We start from the raw sequence: 23881 nt of genomic DNA on the forward strand, positions 1-23881 counted from the left end.
AATTAGCCAGGAAGTTTGGAGAAAAACAAAGTGAATATTTGTTAGTGAAGACTCTCATCTATTCCAGAGGCTTCTGTCTTCCAGGGTACCTCGAGTCATCCTGAGAACATTTTCCTTCCAGCAGAAAGCCTTGTCAGGGGAGGAGTGAAATGCAATAAAGTGGACAAACAGTAGGAAAATTCAAATGAGTGGAGATGGTCAAATTGACCTAATTGTGTTGGTTAGCATGAGGAAAAAAGATATGGAGACTTAGGGAATTTTTTTTCCCAGCATATGTGTGATGCTGTAGATATATTCAGGGCAAATAAATTGAGATCCAGGCCTCACTAGATGCTTGAATTTATGTCAAAGTGGCTCCATTACATATGTGTCCCTCAGGGTCAGACTACATTAGCTGACTCCTTCATTCCATACATGATGAACTAAAGAGTCAGCGGAGTGTATTCCAAAAATGCCTCAATAAAACATATTTTTAGTGTCTATAAGAACTTGGGCTCAGTTGAAGTGTATTTTGTATGTGTGTATGATGGGGGTGGGGTGGGGGTGGGGGATAAAACATGAAATGTCTTTAAGGTCACAGAACACTGACCTCATTGGTGGGGCTAATTTGATTGCACCAGAACAATAGCACTGTACTCTTCTGCCAGCCAAGTGCATGCTAATTATGCGATTTGCCCTTGATAAGACCTTGGTGGGTCATTCAGCAGTTGTGATCTGTCACTGACTTCTAATCATGTATTATCGTCTGGGTGAGTCAGAATGGGACCCTAAGCTTTCTGTCTTTACAGCAATGTGGCACTCTAATTACCTTATGCCAAGTGGATATGCAGCGACTGAATTAAGTGATCACTGTGATTGCCTTCAAAATCTTCTCTTTATCCTTTGTGTTGCTTCTCTGCAATTTACATTTTAAGATGCCGAGAAGCTTTTGGTGTGACTGAAAATGCCACTCTAAAAAATAATGATTTTTTAATTTAAACAGCATAATACTAAATTTAAGCCACACCAATTTCTTCTGTTATTTACATGGTCCTAAACAACAGACTGCAATAAGGCCTTTTTAAGGAACTTGTTGAAATTTATATCAGCAAGAAATTTATAATCTTTGCTCACACATAATATACACTGGAGGAAAGAAAGGGTAAGGGGAGTAAGTCCTAAGTGTCTAAAGTTTTCATTTTAACAGCAATTTCATAGGTAGAAATTAATTAAAAACTCTTTATTTTGCATTTATAGAATGCTTCGACAACATAATCTTTGATATAACCAATGCTACAAAGACAAAACTGAAAGGCTGGAAAAACCCTGCCGCCAAATGTTAATTAACCATGGTAAAAAGGAATTGACCCTATAAGTATTTTAAATTCAATAGCAGATTTCTGACATATTGGTAACTTGTTCTGTGACAGTTTGAGGAATCTGTGTGCTACTAATTATGATAATGCTGCTTACATTATTTTACTCGATACTTTAAAAATTCGTTAGAGCTATGCTGTAATTCTCTATTGTTGCATAGCAACTCTCAAAAACTACAAAGCAATCTGTTATGCTAAACCAGTGGTATCAACATCTGTATTTGCCTAGAGAATGATCTAATGTCTCTTGTAAAGAGAGTATAGTAAGACATTTATAAAATTGGATAAGAGACATCGATGTGAATGATCCTTGAAAATATGAACTCTGAAGTGCTCCTTGGAAGTCATCATAAAAACAGACCCTCCCAAAACAATAACAACAACAACAAAATAGTGTAGAAGTTCCTGTGCCACTAACAGGAAAGAGAAAGGGATTTTCAAAGCATTTCTGCCTTGGGTGTCAACACAGCAGCAGAATTCTTTTATACTCACTGTAAAATCAAACCCAAAAAAGGACAATTGAGGGAAAAATTGCAAGCCTCATTTTCGTTGAATCACATGATATGTAGGAACATTATTTGTTGAAATCTTGGTTTGTTGGTGTGGGAAAGGGAAAGAAAAAGAGGGGTCAAGAGAGAAATTGAGAGAGAGAGAGAAAGAGAGAAAAAGAGGAAGGGAGAGAAAGAAAAAGAGAGAGGAATGGAGGAGGAGGAAAAGGAGAGAGAGAGAGAGAGAGAGAGAGAGAGAGAGAGAGAGAGAGAGAGAGAGAGAGAGAGAGAGAGAGAGAGAGAGAGAGAGAATAAGCTGCATTCCCTGGGTGGCAAAACAAAAGAGCCCAAGGAAAAAAAAAACCTTGCAGAAAGTTGACACAGTCAAGAATAATGGCTAAATCTATCAAGTTTGATCAGGTCTACTATAATGAAGTGGAGCTTCATATTCCAAGCAGGGACAATGAAGACAGAAGTCAGGCTCTAGAAATGTGCTGCTCACTTTGTGCTTGGAATATGCAGCAGCCAGCAGGGAGCCACCAGATAATTACACAGTATTTGTGTGGTTCCAGGAAGCTTCCTGCGCAGGTTGAATGCCCGCGCTATATTAAAAGGCAGCACAGTGAAATGTTTTTAATGAATATTTTTGTCAGAGAAAGAAAAGGCATTTGAATGATTTTTGTGTGTGTATGTGTGTGTGCACATGAGTGTGTGTGTGTGCGTGTGTGTATGTGTATGTTCGAGCACACAGGGAACCAGAGGTGGAATATTACTGTCAAAATACAGGTACTTTTATTTATTTTTATTTCATTATTTATAGTTTCAAGAGTCTGACGTCCTTTCAATAATACAAATCACAACATTAGGTTAATGTTAGATAGGGCTAATTGCACTTACAATCCCTTAACTAATGTTTGCTGTTAATATCTTTCAATGAAATAGTATAGCAAACTCTGGCTTCTAACTATTTTTTTTAATTTCCAATAGTAACTAAAATGTTTAGACATATTGAATCAGGAAATCTAAAGAAGAAGTAACACAGATGTTGATACTTACTATTCAGTAGCCTTTGGCAGTGAGAGATCTAAAACATAAGAATACATTATTTCAGCACTCTTTAATTCTCACCTAACAGATGTGAATAATCCACTGAATTTTAAACTCAGACACCCTATTCAAAAATGTCCCTTTAAGTTTGTTTTGCCGTGTGTGTTACAAACTAGATTTACATAGGGAGTTCATTTGAAATGTTTTAAAAGTACACATGTACTCCAGTATAATACCCTTTCTGCTTCAAATATTTTGCTCAAGTGATAGAGAAAATCTCCATCTTTAAAGATTTTTTTTCCCCTGACTCCTGTATCTGATGGACGGAAACCAGTCATTGATTCAGAGATTCCTAAGTTAAATAACTTCAGTATTTCAGACTATTTGGAAAGCAATGGTGCCTTATGCAATGTTTCTCACATGGTGTTAAACTTATCTCAAGGATTAAATAAATGTATGTTGTATTTGGAATGGATTGGATTCCATGAAATGGTCTTCATCTCATATGACTCATAATTATGTTCTCAAAGAACATAATTAGAGTACTTAGTACTCTACAGGATCAAGGGTCAGAAGATTTCCCAGAACCCTATTAATAAGTAGGTTCTAAAAAGGTTCCTGGGAAATTTAATGAGAAGTTAAAAATTGTCCAGGCAAACAATTAGGTACACTGTAGGAGTAGTGGATTTTTTGGTTAAACAATGGATCCGTTTCAATATCTCCTATCTTTTCTTCTTTTAAAAAAGTCATTACAAGAAGACTTCTGAGCCAGGTTTGTTACTCTTTCTAGTATGGATGAAAGTAAGAACCTCATCCAAAAGAAAACCACTGCATTCAACAGGAGAAATAAACAGCTGTGCCTGATCATTGTGGAAAAAAAGCAGTAACCATTCCAAATTCTCAAGGATTGGTTTCAAGGCTCATCTTATTGAAATGTTCTCCTTTGTAAGAAGTATTATTAATAATAATGAAAATTGAAATGGAATCATTTAAATGGAACCTGGTTTCTTTTGTTGGTGGAAAAATATTCTTTCTCACCCTTTTTTAATAAATAAGACTCAAAATCAGTATAGGTAAAGTCCTGAAAAAGAGAATTTCAGTAGGCATATGTGACTATATATTTTCCTCAGTGATAATTAACTTGGTATGTTAAACAATGTCTTTACTGCCCTACCTCACCGCCCCTGCAAGTCAGCCAGTTTGCAAAGAGTGCCTATCATGTAATGAACACAATGGCCGGACATGTTTTCTTTTTCTGAATTACTGTTGCCTTCTCATAGTAACACAGTATTGTTCAATTCCTGCTCAAGGTATAAATAATATAGAATGATTTTTAAAAATAATCATCCCCTCTTCTGCTTTTAACAAAGAATGGAATTGTAAGAAGCAGTTTACACACAGACATAAATAACTGCATAGCAATCAAGGAAGATGTTTTTATGTCCACTTTTAAAAAATACTAATGGCTAGAGAAGAGGATTCCATTTCAATAGCATTTTGATAAGGAAATGATTGACTCAAAGTGAATTAAAAAGGATTTTTTTTCCCTTTTCTTCAAATCTTTGCATCTCTCCTGGTGCAATGACCAGCCTCCAAGGAAAATGGCCACAAGAGAATTTGTTTCGACAGTCTCACTTCTCCTTTGATCAAAATAAAACAAAACGAAAACTCAAAGTCCTAACCTAGGAGGGAGAAGGAAGGTCATGTTTAGATACAAGGCCATTCTTTCCCAACTCTCGTAGTTCTGATGAAAATTGAATTTGACATCTGAAGACTTTTAGACAGTTAAATTCCTATGGAGACTTCCTGGTTGCTAATCATCTCTTGTGGCCACCTGCCAGATGTTTTTTTTTACCAGAAATGATGTTGTGTGGGGCATAGTAGGGTTGTGCACAGAGAATTGCCTCATACACACAACCCCAGAGCTCATGAGAGGAAAGGTCAAAGGACAACGTGTTTGGGGTGGTAACCTTACTGTTTTATAAGTAAGAAAGGCTTGGTTAAGCTGTTTGAGAGAATGTATCTTACCTCGATGTTGCCTCTTTTAAACGGTCTTCTCTGCTATAATGGATACCTAGAGAGAAATTATAGATCTCCTTTGGTTAGGATTCATTTGCATTGGCTTTTCACATGTTGAAGGCTCAGATTTCACATGTCTTTTTTTGTGAAGAGAATAGCAAGACTTTCACTGATTCCCCCCCACTCTCACCACCCAGGTCTATACCTTTTAAAACGTTATGCTGTAAAAGGAGATGAAAAGCCCCAAATCTATTCTCAAGTAGATTTTTAAAAATAGTCTGCCCCCTGAAACCTGCATGTTGTTTCACTTTCATAACCACAAACATCAATGTATTCTCATGCTGCATCCTAATATATAAAGTAATGTTGCTCCCAAGATTAAGTAATCCTTGCAAATGCCAACTGCTGCTTTCTGGCCCCATTGCATGCAAAGAGCTTTGTACCACAGAAAAAGGTTCATCTCCACCTTCCAAGCTTCATTTTCCTCAATTGGCTCTTTTTCACATTGTTATAGCTAGTGAATATAGCAAAGTTGGATTCAGAAGAGAACCTTAAGCGATCTCACAATGCTTAGAAGAAATGGTTTCACACTGTATAATCTATCAAAGGTGTCAGATTTACAAAATGCAGATTTTCTGTCACATTTGGGCACTCTAAGCACTGTATCTTTTCACTAAGGTGCTGACTGCTGTTTTAATGAGGCCCTTTGGTGGCTGTAAAAAACTGAAAGAAGAGGATTATAGGGGTTACCCTCGATATTGTCTATTTGTCTTACAAATTTCACACTAACTACCAATTACATCGCCATAAACCTTTTGGCTACTTCAAGCTATATGCCATATAATACATAAAAAATACGCAATGTTAACCTCTCCCATATTACACGAGTAGCTACAGCCACTGATGCAAGTAACATATCTAATGAAGCCAATAATGAGGCTCTTTAAAAGTAGTCTTGTTATAGAAATAATATTAGAGCAGTTCAGTTAAAGGCTAAGGTCCATTATAGAACACTTCCTATGTACTCTGGTCCCAGGTCTGCAAAAATGCTGACACACTAATTCAACCTCACGAAGGGCATTAATCTCAAAACCTTCTACTTGTCATGCTTAATGGGACATCCTGCCTAGGTGAAATGAACCTGATGTATTCAGGTAAACATAATTTAATAAGGAAAGATAAAAAGAAAGAGACAGGTAACAAGCCCAGGGGAAGAAGAAAATACCAGCCATTTCATTTGGGAATTTAATATTGAAGAATACTTGTGTGCAATGCCTAGAATGGTACTCTGGGCACAGAACATCCCAACAGGTTGAATGAGTGAATGAGCAAAGAGATAGCTACAAAAATGTTGTTTAGAATGGCAAGAGAAACCATGTGAATGGTTGGGATTGTTCACGCCAGAATGGGGACACTATTACATTAATTTAGGGGAAGAAGAGGTATGGTAATGCAGGGTTATCCATCTGAGTGGAAAATCAGAAACTGCAACAATACAGTATGATGTTTAAAAAGCAAGCATGAATGTCAGTGAGCAACTGTGCATTTTCTTTCATCTGTCATCACTCAGAAGTCTAATGAGCTACCAAAAATTATGTCAAGGTTTTGAATAGGTATAAGATCTAATAAAAAGCAGATCTTGGGAAATCTTGGAGCTGGTTCTGAGAAAGTGTTCATTCCATGGGACTTGGTTTCACAATCTTGGCCAAAATTTGGTCCCCAGCTCTACATTCTATATATAGCTTTTCTCCTTTGCTGGATCTTGGTCTTGATGCACGACTCCTAATGCTGAGTGCTCCTAGGGTGCCATTCTGATGTCTGTCCTCTCCTCTCTCTCTCTCTCTCTGCTATCTCACTTGGAGATCTCATCTGCTCCTATGGATTAAATTATGACCTACAAACTGATGATTCAAAGATTTACTTATTCAGCCCTAACCTCTCTTCTAATGTCCACACTCACATCTTCAACCACCTATTGGATATTTCAAACCAGATGTTCTGTAGGCATCTTAAACTCAAAATGTCCTCAACATGAACCACCTTGAACAAGAAGACTTTCCTTCTGTCCTTTAATTCTAGTGCCTTCTCTTTGTTGATTATCTCCAATTTATCTCATATATATTAGGTTTTTACATAGTTAGTTGCACATTGTCTTCTGCATTATATTGTGAGCTCCTTGCTAGCAGGGACTTTTGCCCTTCTTTGAATTCCTAATACATAGTGCCTAGCACATAGTAGGTACTTAATAAACGTATATTAATTGGTTAGTAAGTCATGCTTCTACTTCTCAAAAGCAAAGTGACTCAAACTAGGGCTCATGAAACACAGATCATCTATCATTTTAAATATCATTACTATTGAAATATTTCACTTTCAGAATACATGAGTTTAAATCTTACATACAGCACTTTTAGAGAATTTTCTTATTTGGTCTAATTCACAGCTAAAGTGATCAGGATATTATTTGGTTGGGGTTTTAAAGACCGTCTCCCTAAACCCCCTGAAAAAGTTGTAAAAATGAATGGAGGGAAAAATAAAACTATCAGATCATTGATTCTCAAGACTTGAAGGGAACTCTGAGGTCACGTACCTACAGGCATCAAACATTCAATTTCTTTCCCTTGCATAGATTAAAATGATATACTTTCAAGATGATTTAAAATGTGGTCAAATTAATTATTTGGGACAATAATATGGTAAAAGCCATTGTAGTGAACTTGAATGAATCACATTTCTATATTTAGCTGCCTAGACATCTGTACATTTACAAAGCTTATTTTTATAGAAAAATCAATTCAAATTTTGTCATGTAATATATTGTAGTATTGGAAATATGTATTTTACTTACAATTTATATCCAATAGTGACAAAAAGAAATGCACATGAACCCTCAAAAAAAAATACGTGTAAAAATTTCAGCACAGAATTCAACTAAGTCTCTTGCAATATCCTTGTGGACCAGATGCAGAAAATGGGCTGTGATACTACAGGTAAGTAGATTCAGAACAAGCTGGATAGCCATATAAAGTGTTAATTAATGTATTCATGAATATATTACATTACATATAGAATAGTGCTATAGAAGAGCTTTAGGATTAGATGTTTTGTTGAAGCTTAATTATTTTTTGGTCATGTCTAACTATGACTCCTTTTGGTATTTTCTTGGCAAAGATCTTGGAGTACTTTAATAATTTCATTGTCCAACTGATTTTACAGATGAGGAAATAGAAGCAAACAGGGTTAAGTGACTTTCCCAGCATCACAAGCTAATAAGTGTCTCACGCTGGAACTCAAGAAGAGTCTTCTTGACTATAGATTTTCCTGTCTATCCACTGTGCCACTTAGCTGACCATGGAACTAGGTAACCTGGATCCAGATCTGTTACTTACAACTTTCATAACCTTACACAAACTGATTAAATTTGTTGAGTTTCAGTTTCTTCATCTTTAAAATGAAGGGACTGGGGGCAGCTGGGTGGCTTAGTGGATTGAGAGCAAGACCCAGAAATGGGAGGTCTTGGGCTCAAATCTGGTCTCATTCACTTCCTAGTTGTGAGACCCTGGGCAAGTCACTGAATTCTCATTGTCTAGCCCTTAATTCTCTTCTGCTTTAGAACCAATACACAGTATTGATTCTATGAAAGAAGGTAAGGGTTTCAAATAAATAAACAAATAAATAAATAATATGAAAGGATTGGACCAGATGACCTCCAAAGTCCCTTAGATTTGGATGTATGACAGTGAGGTTCATGGAAATGAGTACAGGTACATGTTTAGTAGCCAAATTAAGTACTTTTCCTTTAGTGCTGATCTATTTGATATTTTTTGCCAATTACTTGAAGACTTAGAAGACATTCTTACTGAGTAAATTCTCATTGAAAAATATGTTGGCAGATTGGCCGATATGACCACAAAGGAAAGTGATGAATGTTGGAGGGGATGTGGCAAAACTGGGACACTAATACCCTGATAGTGGAGTCCTTAATTCATCCCACAATTCTGGAGGACAATTTGGAACTATGCCCAAGGGACTTCAAATGACTGCCTGCCCTTTGATCCAGCCATACCACTGCTGGGTTTGTACCCCAAAGAGGTAACAAATAAAAAGACTTGTAGAAAAATATTCATAACCACACTCTTTGTGGTGGCAAAAAATTGGAAAATGAGGGGGTGTCCATCGATTGAGGAATGACTGAATAAATTCTGGTATATGTTGGTGATGGAATATTATTGTGCTGAAAGGAATAAAGAAATGGAGGAATTCCATGTGAATTGGAACAATCTCCAAGAATTGATGCAGAGTGAAAGGAGCAGAACCAGAATAATATAGTACACAGACACTTATACATTATGGCGCAATCGAATGTAATGAACTATTCTACCAGTAGTAATGCAATGATCCAGGATAAACCAGAAGAACTTAGGAGAAAGAAAGCTATCCACATCCAGAGAAAGAACTGTGGAACTAGAAATGCATTAGAAAAATATGTGATCAACCACATAGTGCAATAGGGATGTGATTAGGGTTTTGAAGTTAAAGAATCACTATTGCAAACATGAATAACATGGAAATAGGTTTTGAACAATGATATATGTACAACCCAGTGGAACTGGTTGTTGGCTTTGGGGGCGGGTGGGAAGGAGGAGAAAGTGGAGGAAGGAAAATAAATCATGTTACCATGGAAAAATATTTTAAATAATTTTTTTAAATAATGGGAAAAAAGAAGAAAATGTTGGGCAGCTAAATTAATGGACTAAAGAGCTGGGAATAGTGAAAAATGGGCCAGATTGGGAAAGATTTGGAATTCAGTAACAAAAATAGTATAACAATAATAGGTTACATAAATCACTTATCAAGAAAAAAGTCAAAGAATACAATGAGAAGGTTCATGGCAAAACAGAAGTTCTAGGGGATAGGAATATACAGGGAGTTTGGGTTGCAGAAGTCAGTAGTCTAATATGGTAGCCAAAAAAAAGCCAGTTTCATCTTAAGCTACGGAACTGTGTCCAGGGCAAGTTGGAGGAGGGAAGTGGTAATAATCAAGCTCTTCTCCATGTTATTCAGATGACATCTAAAGGATCACTTTTATTTCTGACTGATGATTGAAGAGAATATAGGTGAGATATTCTCTACTAATATCAGAGGAAGGCAACCAAAATTTTAAGTATATTGAAAACAATGTGATATAAGGACAAGCTAGTACTGAAAGAACAATAAGACTGTGGAAGAGAAAATTCAGTGAGGTTCATGATATGAAGATGTTCTCTTCATTTTTTTAAAAGCCTCCTATGTGGGAAAAAGGTTAGTCATTTTCTTTGGCCTCCAGAGAGTATAATTGTCATAGGAACCAAAGAGTTACAGTTTGACCAATAAGTGAAAACTATTTGAAAGTAGATGTAATTCATTTCTTCTCTTTTTTAAAACTCTTACTTTCTGTCTTAGAAGTGATACTTTTTCAGTCCCAAGGCAGAAGAGTGCTAAGAGCTAGGCAACTGGAGATGTGACTTTCTCAGGGGCACACAGCTAGGAAGTATCTGGGGCCACATTTGAACCCAGGACCTCCTGTTTCCAGAACTTGCTCTCTATTCACTGAACCACCTACCTAGCCCTAATAGATTTCTTCTTAAAAAAAAAAAAAACTTACCTTCCATCTTAAAATCAATACTGTGTATTGGTTCTTAGGCAGAAGAGTGGTAAAGGACTAGGTAGTGGGAAATAAGTGACTTGCCCATGGTCACAAAGCCAGAAAATGCCTGAGGTCATATATTTTAATTTCAATATGAATGAGACCTCCTATTCAGACAAAGCAAGCTAAAAATGGAATCAGATGTTGGAATACCTATAATTGGACAGGATTCTTTCTATTCTATTTGTCCAGGGAGTTGAAAAATAGACTCGACTTCAGGACTCCAATCCCCAGAATCCTTTGCTCCACTTCCCCAGAGTGCTTTGTAATCACACTGAATTCTCGCCTGGGCGAGAACACAAATGATTATTTAAAGTAGTTCTCTGCCTACTGAGGAGTCTTTTGGACTTCCGTTTTGGAGCAGAGGTGGCTCTTTTCATAATGTAGGTGAGGTGTCTAGGCCAGAGGCCTAGACACATGTTTTCTTATCCTGTATTTTCTTTAATCCTTAATCTTTAATAAACCTCATAAAAAATATAATACTCCTTGCAGAGAGAAACTAATTTCTACTTGCCAGTCTCCCCCTAAATTTTAATCTTTACAGAGTTAAGTTAACCTCTAAGATCTTTGGCTCCTCTTCTAATAAGATATGCAACAAGAGGGTGAAGTTGCTTATGGGGTGAGGGGAAGAGTATTGGTCTTTCTGGCAGTTCTGAGGTGATGGAATTAGGCTTGGTATCCTCCCTCAACTGTTGATACTATAATCATAGCATAATCATAAAGAGTGGTCACAGAGGGACAACTGGGTGGCTCAGTGGATTGAGAGCCAGGCCTAGAGATGGGAGGTCCTGGGTTCAAATCTGACCTCAGACACTTCCCAGCTGTGTGACCCTGGGCAAGTCACTTGACCCCCATTGCCTAGCCCTTACCACTCTTCTGCCTTGGAGCCAATACACAGTATTGACTCCAAGATGGAAGGTAAGGGTTTAAAAAAGAGAGTGGAGATTACCAATTCATCTAAGCTAGATTAACAACCTGAGAATTATATTTCTACTAATAGGATAGTGTGTTAGGGGACAAGTGTGACTTGTAGCACCTTGCAAAAGGAAGATTATCCCCCTAATAAGAGAAAGAGGCAAAAGAAGATTCTTAATGCTTGATGAAGGTAGCCACACTCTTAGAATAATCATATAGATATACAAGCATTCTGTTAAATGGGAATACAGAAATTCATCTACTTTTAATTTAAATCATCATTTTGAGGTAAGTCATTTAAAATTTTCCTTCCCAAAGTTTAGAAAGGATTTACTTGGGGGCAGCCAGGTGGCTTGGTGGATTGAGAGTCAGGCCCAGAAATGGGATGTCTTGGGTTCAAATCTAGCCTCAGCCACTTCCTAGCTATGTGACCCTGGGCAAGTCATTTAACTGCCATTGCCTAACCCTTACCACTCTTCTACCTTGGAACCAATACATAGTCTTGATTCCAAGACAGTAGGTAAGGGTTTAAAAAAAGAAAGAAGTTACTTGTTCATCAAGGACTTCATATAATTTTTTTATAAAGGTTAACATGGAAACTAAAAGCAATATATTATTTTTGTCCTCCCCTTTGTTTAACTCAAAGAAAGAGGTCGGTAGACCTTCAATAATTGCACACTCCATCATGAATGGAGAAGAGAGAGTTCCCTTAAACAGCATATACTTGTGCACATTCCTGACATGTAAATATAAAATATAACATTTTATATATGCACTCTATTGTAGAATATCTTCTATGTGGTTTCTAAAGCCCTTCATCCTCTGACCCCTTTCTACATTTCCAGTCCTCTTATAATTTACTTCTTTCCATTTTCTCTACAATCTAGGAATGCTGACCTTCTTGCTGTTCCTTAAACAACTCTTCATTTTTCCACTCTGTACCTTTTATAATGGCTGTCTAACATGCCCAGAAGGGAGTCCCTCCTCATCTATACTTCCTGACTTTCTTCACTTTCCTTCAGGGCAAATATCTTTTTTTTGTATGTATACATGCATGTATATATATATATATATATATATATATATATATATATATATATATATATAAGGCCTCCCTATGTTTTTTAATTTTTACCTTTTGTCTTGGTATCAATTCTAAGACAGAAGAGTAGCAAGGGCTACGCAATTGAGGTTATGTGACTTGGCCAGTGTTGTGGGGGTGAAGAGGTGCACCTCTGGAGTTCAGGAAGGATACCTTTTGCAAGAATGCAAGACTCCAAAACTTAGCTTAAAATAAAAAGAGAAATTTATTAATTTAAAGAGTAATGTTGAGAATGGCCAGGAGGATGGTACAGGTGGAACAGCAAGATGGAAGGCTGCTCCTTGGGAGGACAGCATGGATGATGGAAAGGTTGTCCCCCCCAGACTACATCAGTTCTGGGGATTTTATACTCTTTACAACATGTTATGTCATGGTGTGGACAGGACTCTAGAGTGGTAAAACCCTCAGGCATTCAGTCAGGGGTTTGGTTATCTGACTGGAGTCTGCCTGGAGACATAGAGAATGACCCTCATAAAAGATTCCTTAGTTTTAGGGAACAGACAGATGTCCGAGATACAGCCTGATAGAATCGAGGTGTAGCCTGGAGATGCATCTCTGTCCATCTTAAATCTAAAGGAGGATCAAAGGAGGGCAATCATGTCAGGGTCCTAGAGGGGTCATTGGATGTTTTAGGCTCAGAGTCACAAGGATGTAAGGGAGCAAAGGAATTTCACTGATAATACTTTGCCTGAGCCTCTGGGGGTACAGTGCCCATGTCAGCCAGGATCACACAGCTAGGAAGTATCTGAGGCCCCATTTGAACCCAGGTCCTACTGACTCCAGACCTGGCATGCCATCTACTGTGCCACCTAGCTGCCCCCTTCCCTATTCTAGTTACCCTGCCTCCTCACTACCCACTAATATCTTTCCTCAGATTACCTCTCATGTACACTGTATATAATATTGATTGCACATTTTCTCCCCTAGTAGATTCAATGAGTTTCTTGATGGCAAGGATCATGGTTTTGCAGTTTTTGTATCTCCAGTATTTAGCCTAGTTACTGGTACATTGAAAGCTCTTAATAAATACTTGTTAATTTGCTGACTTACTAAACTTATATGACTATCTGAGGAGATTTGTATTAATTCTTACTACTCTCCCAAAAATGGCTGAGAGAATAATTAAGGGTGCTTAACCCACTTTTCTTCCAATTACAACAGTTCCTCTTACTTAACTCATTGCACTGAGGTTGACTTTGTAAAGTTGCCCGAAAGCTCATTCTTTCCTGAATTCCTCCAATGATGTAGTCCAGTCCTCAGCTCCTCCTTTGCTAGTGATTATCATAGGCACCCGGCTCTAATGTGTCCTCCCTAGATTAGCTAGGACTCCATCCAGGTAGAGGTGATGGGATGGAGAGAGGAAGGAAATCTACCAGTGTGAGAATGCTAAGAACATTTGGAATCCATGGGCTTGCTTCCCAGAAACCTGAATCCTAATGAGGCTTTGAATAAGGAAAAGATTGTTGATGTTTCTAATCATTCTAATAAAGTTATCTAGCATCTGCTGGAGCTTTTTTTTTTAAATACTGGGAGCTGCACTCTATTCTATATGGAATAGACTGTACTAAGCTGGATAAAAAATGTCACCTTAGGCACTGGAATTAATAGTTCGGTTATGTACTCGGTTAAGTCTTTACTATAGATCAGCATAAGTGTGCTAGACAGACAATTCTTTAGAGCTAACATTTAAAAAAGGTGCCAAAGCCCCTTTGAGATCTGTGTGAATTATCCAGATTCCAAAAAAAAAAAAAGTTAAATATACAGTTTCCTTTTCTCGCTCCTAGCTTCACTTAGTTGCACTGAAGAAGGAAAATTGCCACAAAGTTGGCAAGAATAAATACTTCCCCAGTTTTTCTGAAGCTGCAATTAATGATAATGAAGCTATCCCTTATATGGCCAGGAGATACAGTACAAATTGGATAAGTAAGAAAAATGATCAGCCATTGTGCTCCTCCGATATAGTACATCAGGGTATTGCCACTGTACGGCTATCTTTATTTTAAACCATTAAACAAAACAATATAAATCTACAGGCAGGTGTTTCTTGTTGCAGAAGTATTGAAAGTTGTAATGCAAACAATCTAATTTTAGCATCTATGTAGAGTGCGGGGTAAATTTACTGATCACTGATGCATTGAGCATAGGAGGAAACAATCAGCGGGAGCTTTCAGCAAGATTATCCTATTAAAGCAAGAAGACTTCATGTGGTTGTTAAGGAAGTAGTCAAAAGCAGGTGATGGAAGTGGGGGTTTGACGAGTAGTCAGTGGGCCCACTGTACATGTTAAGTTGTTGTTTTCTGCTCAGCTAAGCAGCAGAGAATTGATATGTTAGCAATGAAGTGCAGTGACAATTAAATTGTAACTGACCTACATGTTACCGTCATTACGCTTTCTCTTTTTTACTGCTTTCCTTCTTATTTAATCACACAGTATGGGGTTTTTATTAGGCTGTAATGTTAAAATCTTCATCCATTTAGCCATAAATGTTTGACTGGATATCTATCAGACTTCCTTGCACTATACAAACAAAGCCATTTTGCTGAATCATTGTTGACTTGTTTGTGGCCCAAGTTAATGAGTGTAATAACTTACATTACTATCCAGTTAACATTTAGGAGCCCAGAAAAGACCTGCTAGCATGCAGGAAGCTACTGTATACATTTTCTATTCATATCACTCCCCTTTGCAGTAAATTTTATACAATAATATGCACCGCTTACAACACTGGCTCAGCTTTTAGTCAGCTGAGGTGAACATTTGAGGAAGTTCACTCTTCCCTGGGTTGAAATGCTTCTCGTACACAAGACCCTGCCAACCGCCCCACGGCTGCTCCCACTTCCCTGATACCATAGCTTCGGCATCTATATGACAACTTAAAGGAAGAAATGATGAATGAAGGAATAAAAATTATGATTTATACATAAAAAAGAGCTACAAACATCTCCCACACCCAGAATGCTTAAAAATATAAAATAAAAAAAAATAAACACCAGCAACAACAAACCTCAAGGCTTCAAAATGAGGAAAATAAATTATCTAGGGAGGGAAAGGGCAGAAAACAATACTTCTTACTTAAACAGAATGAAGTCCCAGGATTCACTATAAAAGCAAGTGGAAGTCAAGAACAACATGGACTGCCTCCATTTATATTTATGTTATCAAGCTGGCCATGACCTTAGATTATGCACCTTTTTAACATTTCATTGTAACAGAAAGCTATCCTCCCCACACTGCCACTTGCATTTGTATGGTGTCTTGTTAAGTGACTATTTAACACCAACATTTTATGATGATGCATCCTCATTTCTGTTCCATTATCAAGAAGAGGGAAAAAAAAATCTTTGTTACCTATTCTACCTTAAACACTTAAATAGCATCTGACAATTCAGTGGATCAATTAAGTCACCCAAAAAAACAGTCTCAGTATTTCCATACTAATTTCATGCATAGATGACAAAATTAAGGTGATTTTCTTGCTTGAAACGTCCATTATTCGCAAAGTAATATGTATATGGGCTGACAATTTGTAAACAAGGGTTACCACATTCAGAGGTTTGGAGCAAATGGAAAGATTTTTTCCCCCTTTCCCATGCAGAGAAACAACCATTGCTTTGTTTGAGTAAAGATTTAAGTCTTTAATTACAATCTACTAAATAATACCTCAGATTGACATTATAACCTTTATGGTGCAATAATACTGGAGGAAATACATCATAGATCAAATAGATATACATTTAAAAATGCCTTTCTCTGAAATAGACAAAGACAATTTTCAATCCTTAGGGTCTTCAAGAAAACAAATCACAATGGACAGTTGAAGGAAATTGCTTTGGTTTGAATAGATGATGGGCCTGAATTCACATTCTGAGAATGTTAATTGAGACCTCTATTTCAGGAATAATAGCTTCATCATTACAAATATTCTACTGAGTGTCTTCATGAATGGGCACCATATTTGATGATGGACTTTTATTCATGAGAAACAAAAAATAAAAGAGAATTCTTGTCCTCAAAGGGATTATGATCTAAGAAAGAAGGAAAAAGAAAGATTTCAATGAATGTGAACATGTGGTAGATAGATAAACTCATCCCATATATTTATATATGCCTAAAATATATCTACGTAAGTTTTAATCACGGATGGGTGAATGGAGACAAATTAGGGGAGATATTAATGGTGGAAGGGGTAAAGGCAGAAGAGAAGCAAGAATAACAATGGGAGAAATAATCTTTATCTCTTCTTTATACCTTCCTCAACCTTGAATCTAGTTTACTCTGGATTTCAGAGATGTCAGATTGAAAGAGACAGCCATTTCAAAGGAAAATGAAAATATGAATAGTCACCCCAGTGTTTTCCAGAAGGATCTACTTTTCTTTCCCCAAAAAAGGAAAAATAAAGTTTCAAAATTTAATAAAGCTACTGAGTCCCAAAAAAGAATATTGGTGTTGTTGGTGTTGTTAAAGAAAGTGTTGTTGAGTTAGCATAGCTCCACTAACACAATATTTTTTCCTCAATTTATGAAAGTCTCTGGAGACAAAAGGTGCAGAAATGCCCTGTATATTTCTCGCCTTTGCATTTGGAAATGACCCCAAGCCAATGGGGAGCAATCTAATATAGTCATGGTTCTCAGGCCATATTAACTTTGAAAATCATAATTATGTATAGACAGTGATTCGAAAGATTGGGCAAAGCCATATGCAAGGATTTTATACTAATGACTTCACTGAAATTGATATTAGTCATGTAAAAATATAAGAAATAAGGATAGAGGGTTGCAGGTGAAGTCTTGGGTATCTTCCCCACTCAGAGAAGGTATTCAATATCCTCAACTAGATATTGCCCGGGCCTATGCAGTGTTTCCATACTCAGAGGGACAACAAATGGAAGGAAAGTGACCCGGTTTGTTGATTTGATTTTTAAGAAAGATTTTAAAGTCTATAAATTGGAGACATTTTTAGAAAGGTTGACTCATCAGCTATTTAGACATGTTATCATGCTAGAATTAGCAACAAAAAGACAGCTACCTAGATGGCCACATTCAAACTTTCAGGAGCTTAAGCTCAAACATAACAAACAATGCAATAAAACAATTGAGAATCAAAATTATAATGAATTTTAAAAATTAAACCACAATCAAAGACTGAAATATTAGCATAGCATGCAAGTTAAGGGTAGGTATGATTTGGTTTAGAGGATAGGTAGGATAAAAGTACTATATATTTCAAAATATTTAGAGTCCCAAAGGGATAAAATTATATATTATCATTATATACATTCTAAAGATAAGGAGAATATGCAAAGAGTAGGTGGTGTGTTTTACAAAACAAATTCACCCCTGTTTGGGGCTTGATCTCTCATTTTTTATCCCTCACTATTGACAAAAGTGAAAGAAAATCCAAGTTTCTTTGAATTAGTCATTTTCCTCATCTTCTTTAATATGAATCCTTCTTACAACATCATCTATCTTGATTGACATTTTCTTTATTTAAAATGGCAGGAATAACATTTGAAATATTAATAATAATCTATCATAAGAATGGAATTTATTTTGGCAATGGGACAATCTTGCACCTATATGAACAATTATAATTCCTTCAAATGCTCTCTTTTCACCTTTTTCTCCCTAGTCCTTCACCTTCTACCCCCAATGTATCACCTAGGACTTTAATACAATAATTCAGAGGGTTTAACTACTTTAAGCAATGAATAAGATTTCCATAAACTTCAGAATTTGCTATTCAAGTCAGCCTCTTCATCCCTAACCCCTTTCTCCCACCCCTCTCCCGACACCCATACCCAGGAACTTCTGCTTATGGGGAGGCCATCTTTGATTTGGAATAAATCCTCTCAAGTCAGAAATGGCTCTCTCAGCATCATAGCGAGGGCCCAAGGACCACTAGCCAACATACCTCCCCTTGAACCTCCTCCTTAGACCAGCACTGGCCAGGCTCAGAGAAGCTGGCTGCTCTGCCTGCCTGATAATTCTGAGGAAGCTAGCCAGTGCTCCTCTGCAGCCAGCTGGCCTTGGGAGAGCCAGCTGCTGTCCTCTTTTTCAGATGCCTGGGCCCAGGTGTGCCAATGCTTCTTCTCCCTTGTGAACTGGCCGTTTGGTACCTTTACTCTTCATCTGCAAACTCTAGGGCCCCAACTGTCCTTTTCTCCTAGCAAATGAATGGAATCCAGGATCCCCCCAGGAAGGAAGCTGCTTTCATCCAAAGTGCTTGGGAATAACATGGAAGACCTGAACAGTTTTAGCAACTACAGTCAACTGGGGGACCTACGGATTCAGATGGCATAGAAAAACAATGTTAAATCATGTTATCGGTCACCTATATATGCTTATCCTAACCTCGTCATTGTGGGGAGGCAATAGATGAGTTGAAAATTTCATCAGGGAAGCTCTATTTCTGGATCATCAGAAAAGAAAATGAAAAAAGAAAAACACGTCACCTCGAACACCCCCTCCAGAGTGCCCAAACCTGGGTATGTGACGCGACCGTCTCCAGCACTGGGCATTTCGTCTTGTAAGTTTCCACTCATAATTATGCCTTAGCCACAAGCTGATTGATCTCTCTATAGAAGGGAAGTGAAAAACAGAACTTGAAGTGTTTTCAGTGTTCAGCTCTCCTCACTGCTCCAGCCGTGGCAGGCTTATCTGGCGAGAGCTAGCAGGAATCCTGTAACTGCTTCATCCTAACTCTCCAAATGCTGGCAACAATTAAATGAATTCTTAAGGACTGAATCAAAAAGCAAGAGGCAAAATGAATGGCTTCTCCGAAGTGCCGTGGAAGGAGAGGCCGTGTATTCAAGATGGAAAGAATATAAATACGCACACACACATGCATATTATGTTACATATCTATAAAAATGTGAAATGTTATTTATTTCAAGAATACCCAGTCGTTTCCATCTGTAGTAAGACTCCATAATAACATTCTCTGTTTATATAACTCTTTTCACCTCAAGAGATCCCAAATGCATTTCAGACTGCTCAATATACAAACAGAGGCCCAGAAGTTCCACCATCTCTGGAGTTGAAGGTGGTAGCATAGCCAGGCAGAAAATGTGTGTGTGTGTGTGTGTCTGTGTGTCTGTGTGTGTGTGTATGTGTGCATTTGTCTTATAGGCTGCTGATTAGAAAGGGGTAAATTAGTCAAGGACAGTGGGGCAACCCCCCACATTTTAAAATGGTATCATATGGGGCCTTCAAAGTCTGGGTGACGCCTCAAATTTTGATAGCTAATTAAGAAAAAAAAAAGCTGAAGAGAACTCAATTTATTTACTTTGGAAGGATGAAGGATGGAGCGAGCCACGCAAGGTTAGTGAAGCAGTGACTCCAGGGAGCACAAATAAATCTGATGCATAGATCACAAAGTCTTCCCCTCCAGCTTATATATTCTTATTACACTGAATATTTCTATGATGGGAATACATATAAAAATATAATGTATGCTTATTCATTTATACACATGTTTACACTCTCTCCTCCCCCACTGCCCTCCAGAGAAGGCCAGCTCTGGATCACCTGGGCTGTTATTCCTTCCCCTTCACCTGCTCATTGTTCAGCCTTCTATGCAGATAACCCTGTCTCTCCAAGGAATTTCCATAAAAGGTGTGGAAGAAATACAGTAGGGAGGGACTCACAGCAATGCACTTGTCAAAAGCCATAGTCTGGTAGGAGAGAGCATTTGTGGACAGCACCATTACCCATTTCTCCTAAAAGCAAATGGGACCGTCATCCTGTAACCTAGATAGGCAGGTACACCAAAAACAAGTTTCTCCTATTCAGAGATGATGTTTTTAATTCAATTTCTTCTATTTAAAGAGAAAAGTTTAGCAGCTTCTTTCTTCTTCCAAATACAGAATGACATATAATGTCTGTAAATATACTTAGGCTGGCTCCTCCTTCAGTGTTGAACACAGAGTAGACACTTTCAGCATATATATATATATATATATATATATATATACACATAGAGACGCATATCTATGTGTACAGATATGTATTGATTAACATCTGTCCATTTTTTTCAGATTCAAATGAGCATGATTCATTATGGTATCATTTTAATCACTTGTCAAAATGAATTTTTACTTAGATAACATCTCTGCAAGCCTTAATCTAATGATGCTTATTACCCAACAAAAACATTTGTTTAGAGCCAACTATACACTGAATTTTGGGTCTTGAAAGGAATGGGTGAGCCACCCCTGGATAATGTAAGTGGTAATTGGATCCAAGCTTACTACCTTCATTTTTGCTGCCCCTGGACCAATTTCAGTGTCTCTACTCTCTCCTAGGCAGCCCCTAATCAAGTGTCATATTCCATATTTTTGTCTTTTAAATTTTACTTTCCACGAATACCATTATTTCAATGCTTTATTGGGTGGATAGTCAATGTGGCAATGTCTTAATAGAAAATTATGGCTCAATTGACAAATATGACCAAACTGAATTACAGGATTTTGTAAAATAAAAAGGAACCAAAAAGAGAGACAATTTCCAGAATGAGAAGATGATTGGCAGGATCAAATGCTACAAAGAGGTAAAGGAAGAAGAATGAGAAAAAAAACACTATTAGACTGCAAAATTAAGACAGCATTGTTAATTTCAAAAGGGTACTTTCAGCTAAGTAATGGAAGCCAGATTTCAAAGTTTTTTTAGAAAAGTATGAGAGGAGGGGAAATGTATGAAGCACAAATGTCTTTCCTAAAGAGTTTAACTAGGTTAAGGGAACAGAGACATATAGTGATAGCTAGTGGAAATGATCAGATCAAGATATTGTTTTACAATGATGAGGGAGACATAGATATATTTTTAGGTGTCAATAAATGAGCCAATTGGCTCATATGCCAATTTTATATTCCTAAAGAAGAGGTTTGACCATGTCATTCCTTTGCTCAATAATCTATAATATTTCATTTTTGTCACTAATACAATATACAAACTCTGGCATTTAAATTCTTTCATAATATGACTCCAAACTATCTCTCAAGAATGATTTCCCATTAATTGTTATTATTACCTCCTTCTCTGCTCTCACCCCCATCTCCCACCACCACTCTATGTTCAAGTCAAATCTCCCTGCATGGTTCTCTGAATATGGCACAATTCTATCTTTTGGTATGGACAATTACGCTGATAGATTTTCTAATATTAAACAACTCCTGCATTTTTCCTGGTATTTCATCTGGTCAGAGTGAATGATCTTTGTGATGTATTGCTATATAATTCTATATTTTGCCTCTATACCTTAAAACAGACTATCCTCAAAGTAAATAATATTCTCCTTATCTTTGTCTCTTGGTTCCCATATCTCCCTTCAAAACTTAGCTTTACACACAAGCTCTTTTTCAAGTGCCTGAGCACTCTTAAAAATATGTATTTTGAATATCTTTTGTTTTTATGCGTGTGTATGTTGCCTGCCTCACTTCCTCTGTCCCAGCAAGAACAGTTTCATTTCTTTGTATTCCAAGAACCTAGGACAGTTCCTAATAAAAAGTAAGCCTTTTGTAATGCTCCCTGAATTAAACTGGCAAAGTTGAGACTAGAACCCGGGCCTCATGCCTTTTGGCTTCTAGGCATTTTGCTACATTTAGAAAAAAACCTACACTCAATAGGCATTGAGAAAAACCCATTTTGACAGCCTGGGCTGAGAGCCCAGACTTTGGCTGCTTCTTCAGGTTCTGGAATCCTCCCCTCATCCATCCTATCACAGGACTGAATGGAGGAAGTAAAATTTAAAGGTCCCAGGGAAAAGGCACAAATCATTTTGTCTTTGAAACAAGTGGGCACAAAGGGAAGAAGAAAGCTAAATGTTTAGAATGAACCTTTAGGACCTGGAAAGAAATACTGAAGAATCCACTACATCACTTTCTTCAGAGAATGAGTAGATAATTTTACAACAAAGGCATATTATGGCAGCAAATCTGAATTGTCTTCCAACTTATGAAGATATAATGGAAATGGCATCAATGACCTTATTCCTTGGATATGGAAACCCAAGGATGGATGGCTACCCCTTTACATTTAAATTCCTAATTCAAGAACCAATAAAATGAAATATTAATTTATATGTGTTAGACAAATTAATGAACTCATCAGTCCATGGTTGACACAGGCTAGTTCATTGCCAGGCTTCAAATATAAATGTATTCAATAAAGCATTAGAGAAATGCATGGATAATACATCCAAAGCAAAACAAATTACCTTTTGTCAAGTCAACTTTTCTTCTAAACTTTTCCATTCCTCTCTCTCTTTTTTTTAAACCCATTCCTTCTGGAAGAAGAGAGACAAGGGCTAGGCAATTGCCCAGGCCACACAGCTAAGAGGTGTTTGAGGAAAGATTGCAACCCAATTTCTCCCATCTCCAGACCTGGCTCTCTATCCATTGAGCCACCTAGCTGTTCTCCACTCCCCCCAACCCCAACCATTTCTCTTTTAGGTACCACCATTCTTCCATATTCCCACATTTGAAATCTTGTTTTATCCTTGGCTCTTTAATTTCCTATGTTCCATATATTTAATAAATTGCTAAATCTTTCTGTTTCTCCCTTTACAACAGCTTTTATACCTTCCCCCTTCTTTCTATTCACTTAGCCAACACTTTATTTAGCCCAATCTCTCATTAGTTTCCACAGACTTTTCCAATATCCTCTAAATTGTTCTCCTTCAATCAATTATCCCCCAATTCAATCCAAGATCTATGTAGCTGCCAAAGCAATTTTCTTTTACTGTGGATCAGATCAAATGATGATCCTAATTATTGAAACCTAGTGTCTCCCTTATTATCTTTAGGATAAAATGTAGACTCTATTTTTTTTTTTACTTTTAGAACCCTTCACAATTTCCAGGCCCCTCATATGTTATTACATTTCCTGCATTTCATAAAACAGTCAATATGGCCTTCTTTTTGTCCTTCATATGTAGCAATCCATCTCTCACCTCCATGACTTTGTCCTGACTGTATCACATACCTAGAATGCTCTCTCTTGATGTCCACCTTACCAGATCTCTCCTTTCCTTCAAGGTGTAGCTGATATCTCACCTTCTACATAAAGCTTTCTTTGATCTCCTGTAAACTGCTGGTGCCTTCCCTTTCTAAAACTTTGTAGTCACAGTGCATCTATTGTATAAATATTTATTCTCTATTCTCTATATAATTATTATATATTACATATAATACCATGTATATATTATAATATATAAAATAATAAAATATATATTGTTTAACTTAAAAGAATATAAACTCAAAGCAAAGATTTTT

At 37.2% G+C, this 23881-nt stretch overlaps 1 long non-coding RNA gene across 2 annotated transcripts in view; it reads right to left on the reverse strand.

The window, feature by feature from the left end:
* LOC103100526 (uncharacterized) overlaps window positions 1-23881 on the reverse strand; it is a 97426-nt gene that overhangs the window by 47754 nt on the left and 25791 nt on the right. For both annotated transcript variants that reach the window (XR_001626435.2, XR_459244.2), the window contains exons 2-3: window positions 4919-4964; window positions 2900-2927 (exon numbers count right to left, since the gene is read on the reverse strand). This is a non-coding gene — a long non-coding RNA (uncharacterized LOC103100526). The remainder of the gene's footprint in view (window positions 1-2899; window positions 2928-4918; window positions 4965-23881) is intronic.

The sequence above is a fragment of the Monodelphis domestica genome, chromosome 1 (assembly GCF_027887165.1).
Source record: "Monodelphis domestica isolate mMonDom1 chromosome 1, mMonDom1.pri, whole genome shotgun sequence".
NCBI classification, from domain to species: Eukaryota; Metazoa; Chordata; class Mammalia; order Didelphimorphia; family Didelphidae; genus Monodelphis; species Monodelphis domestica.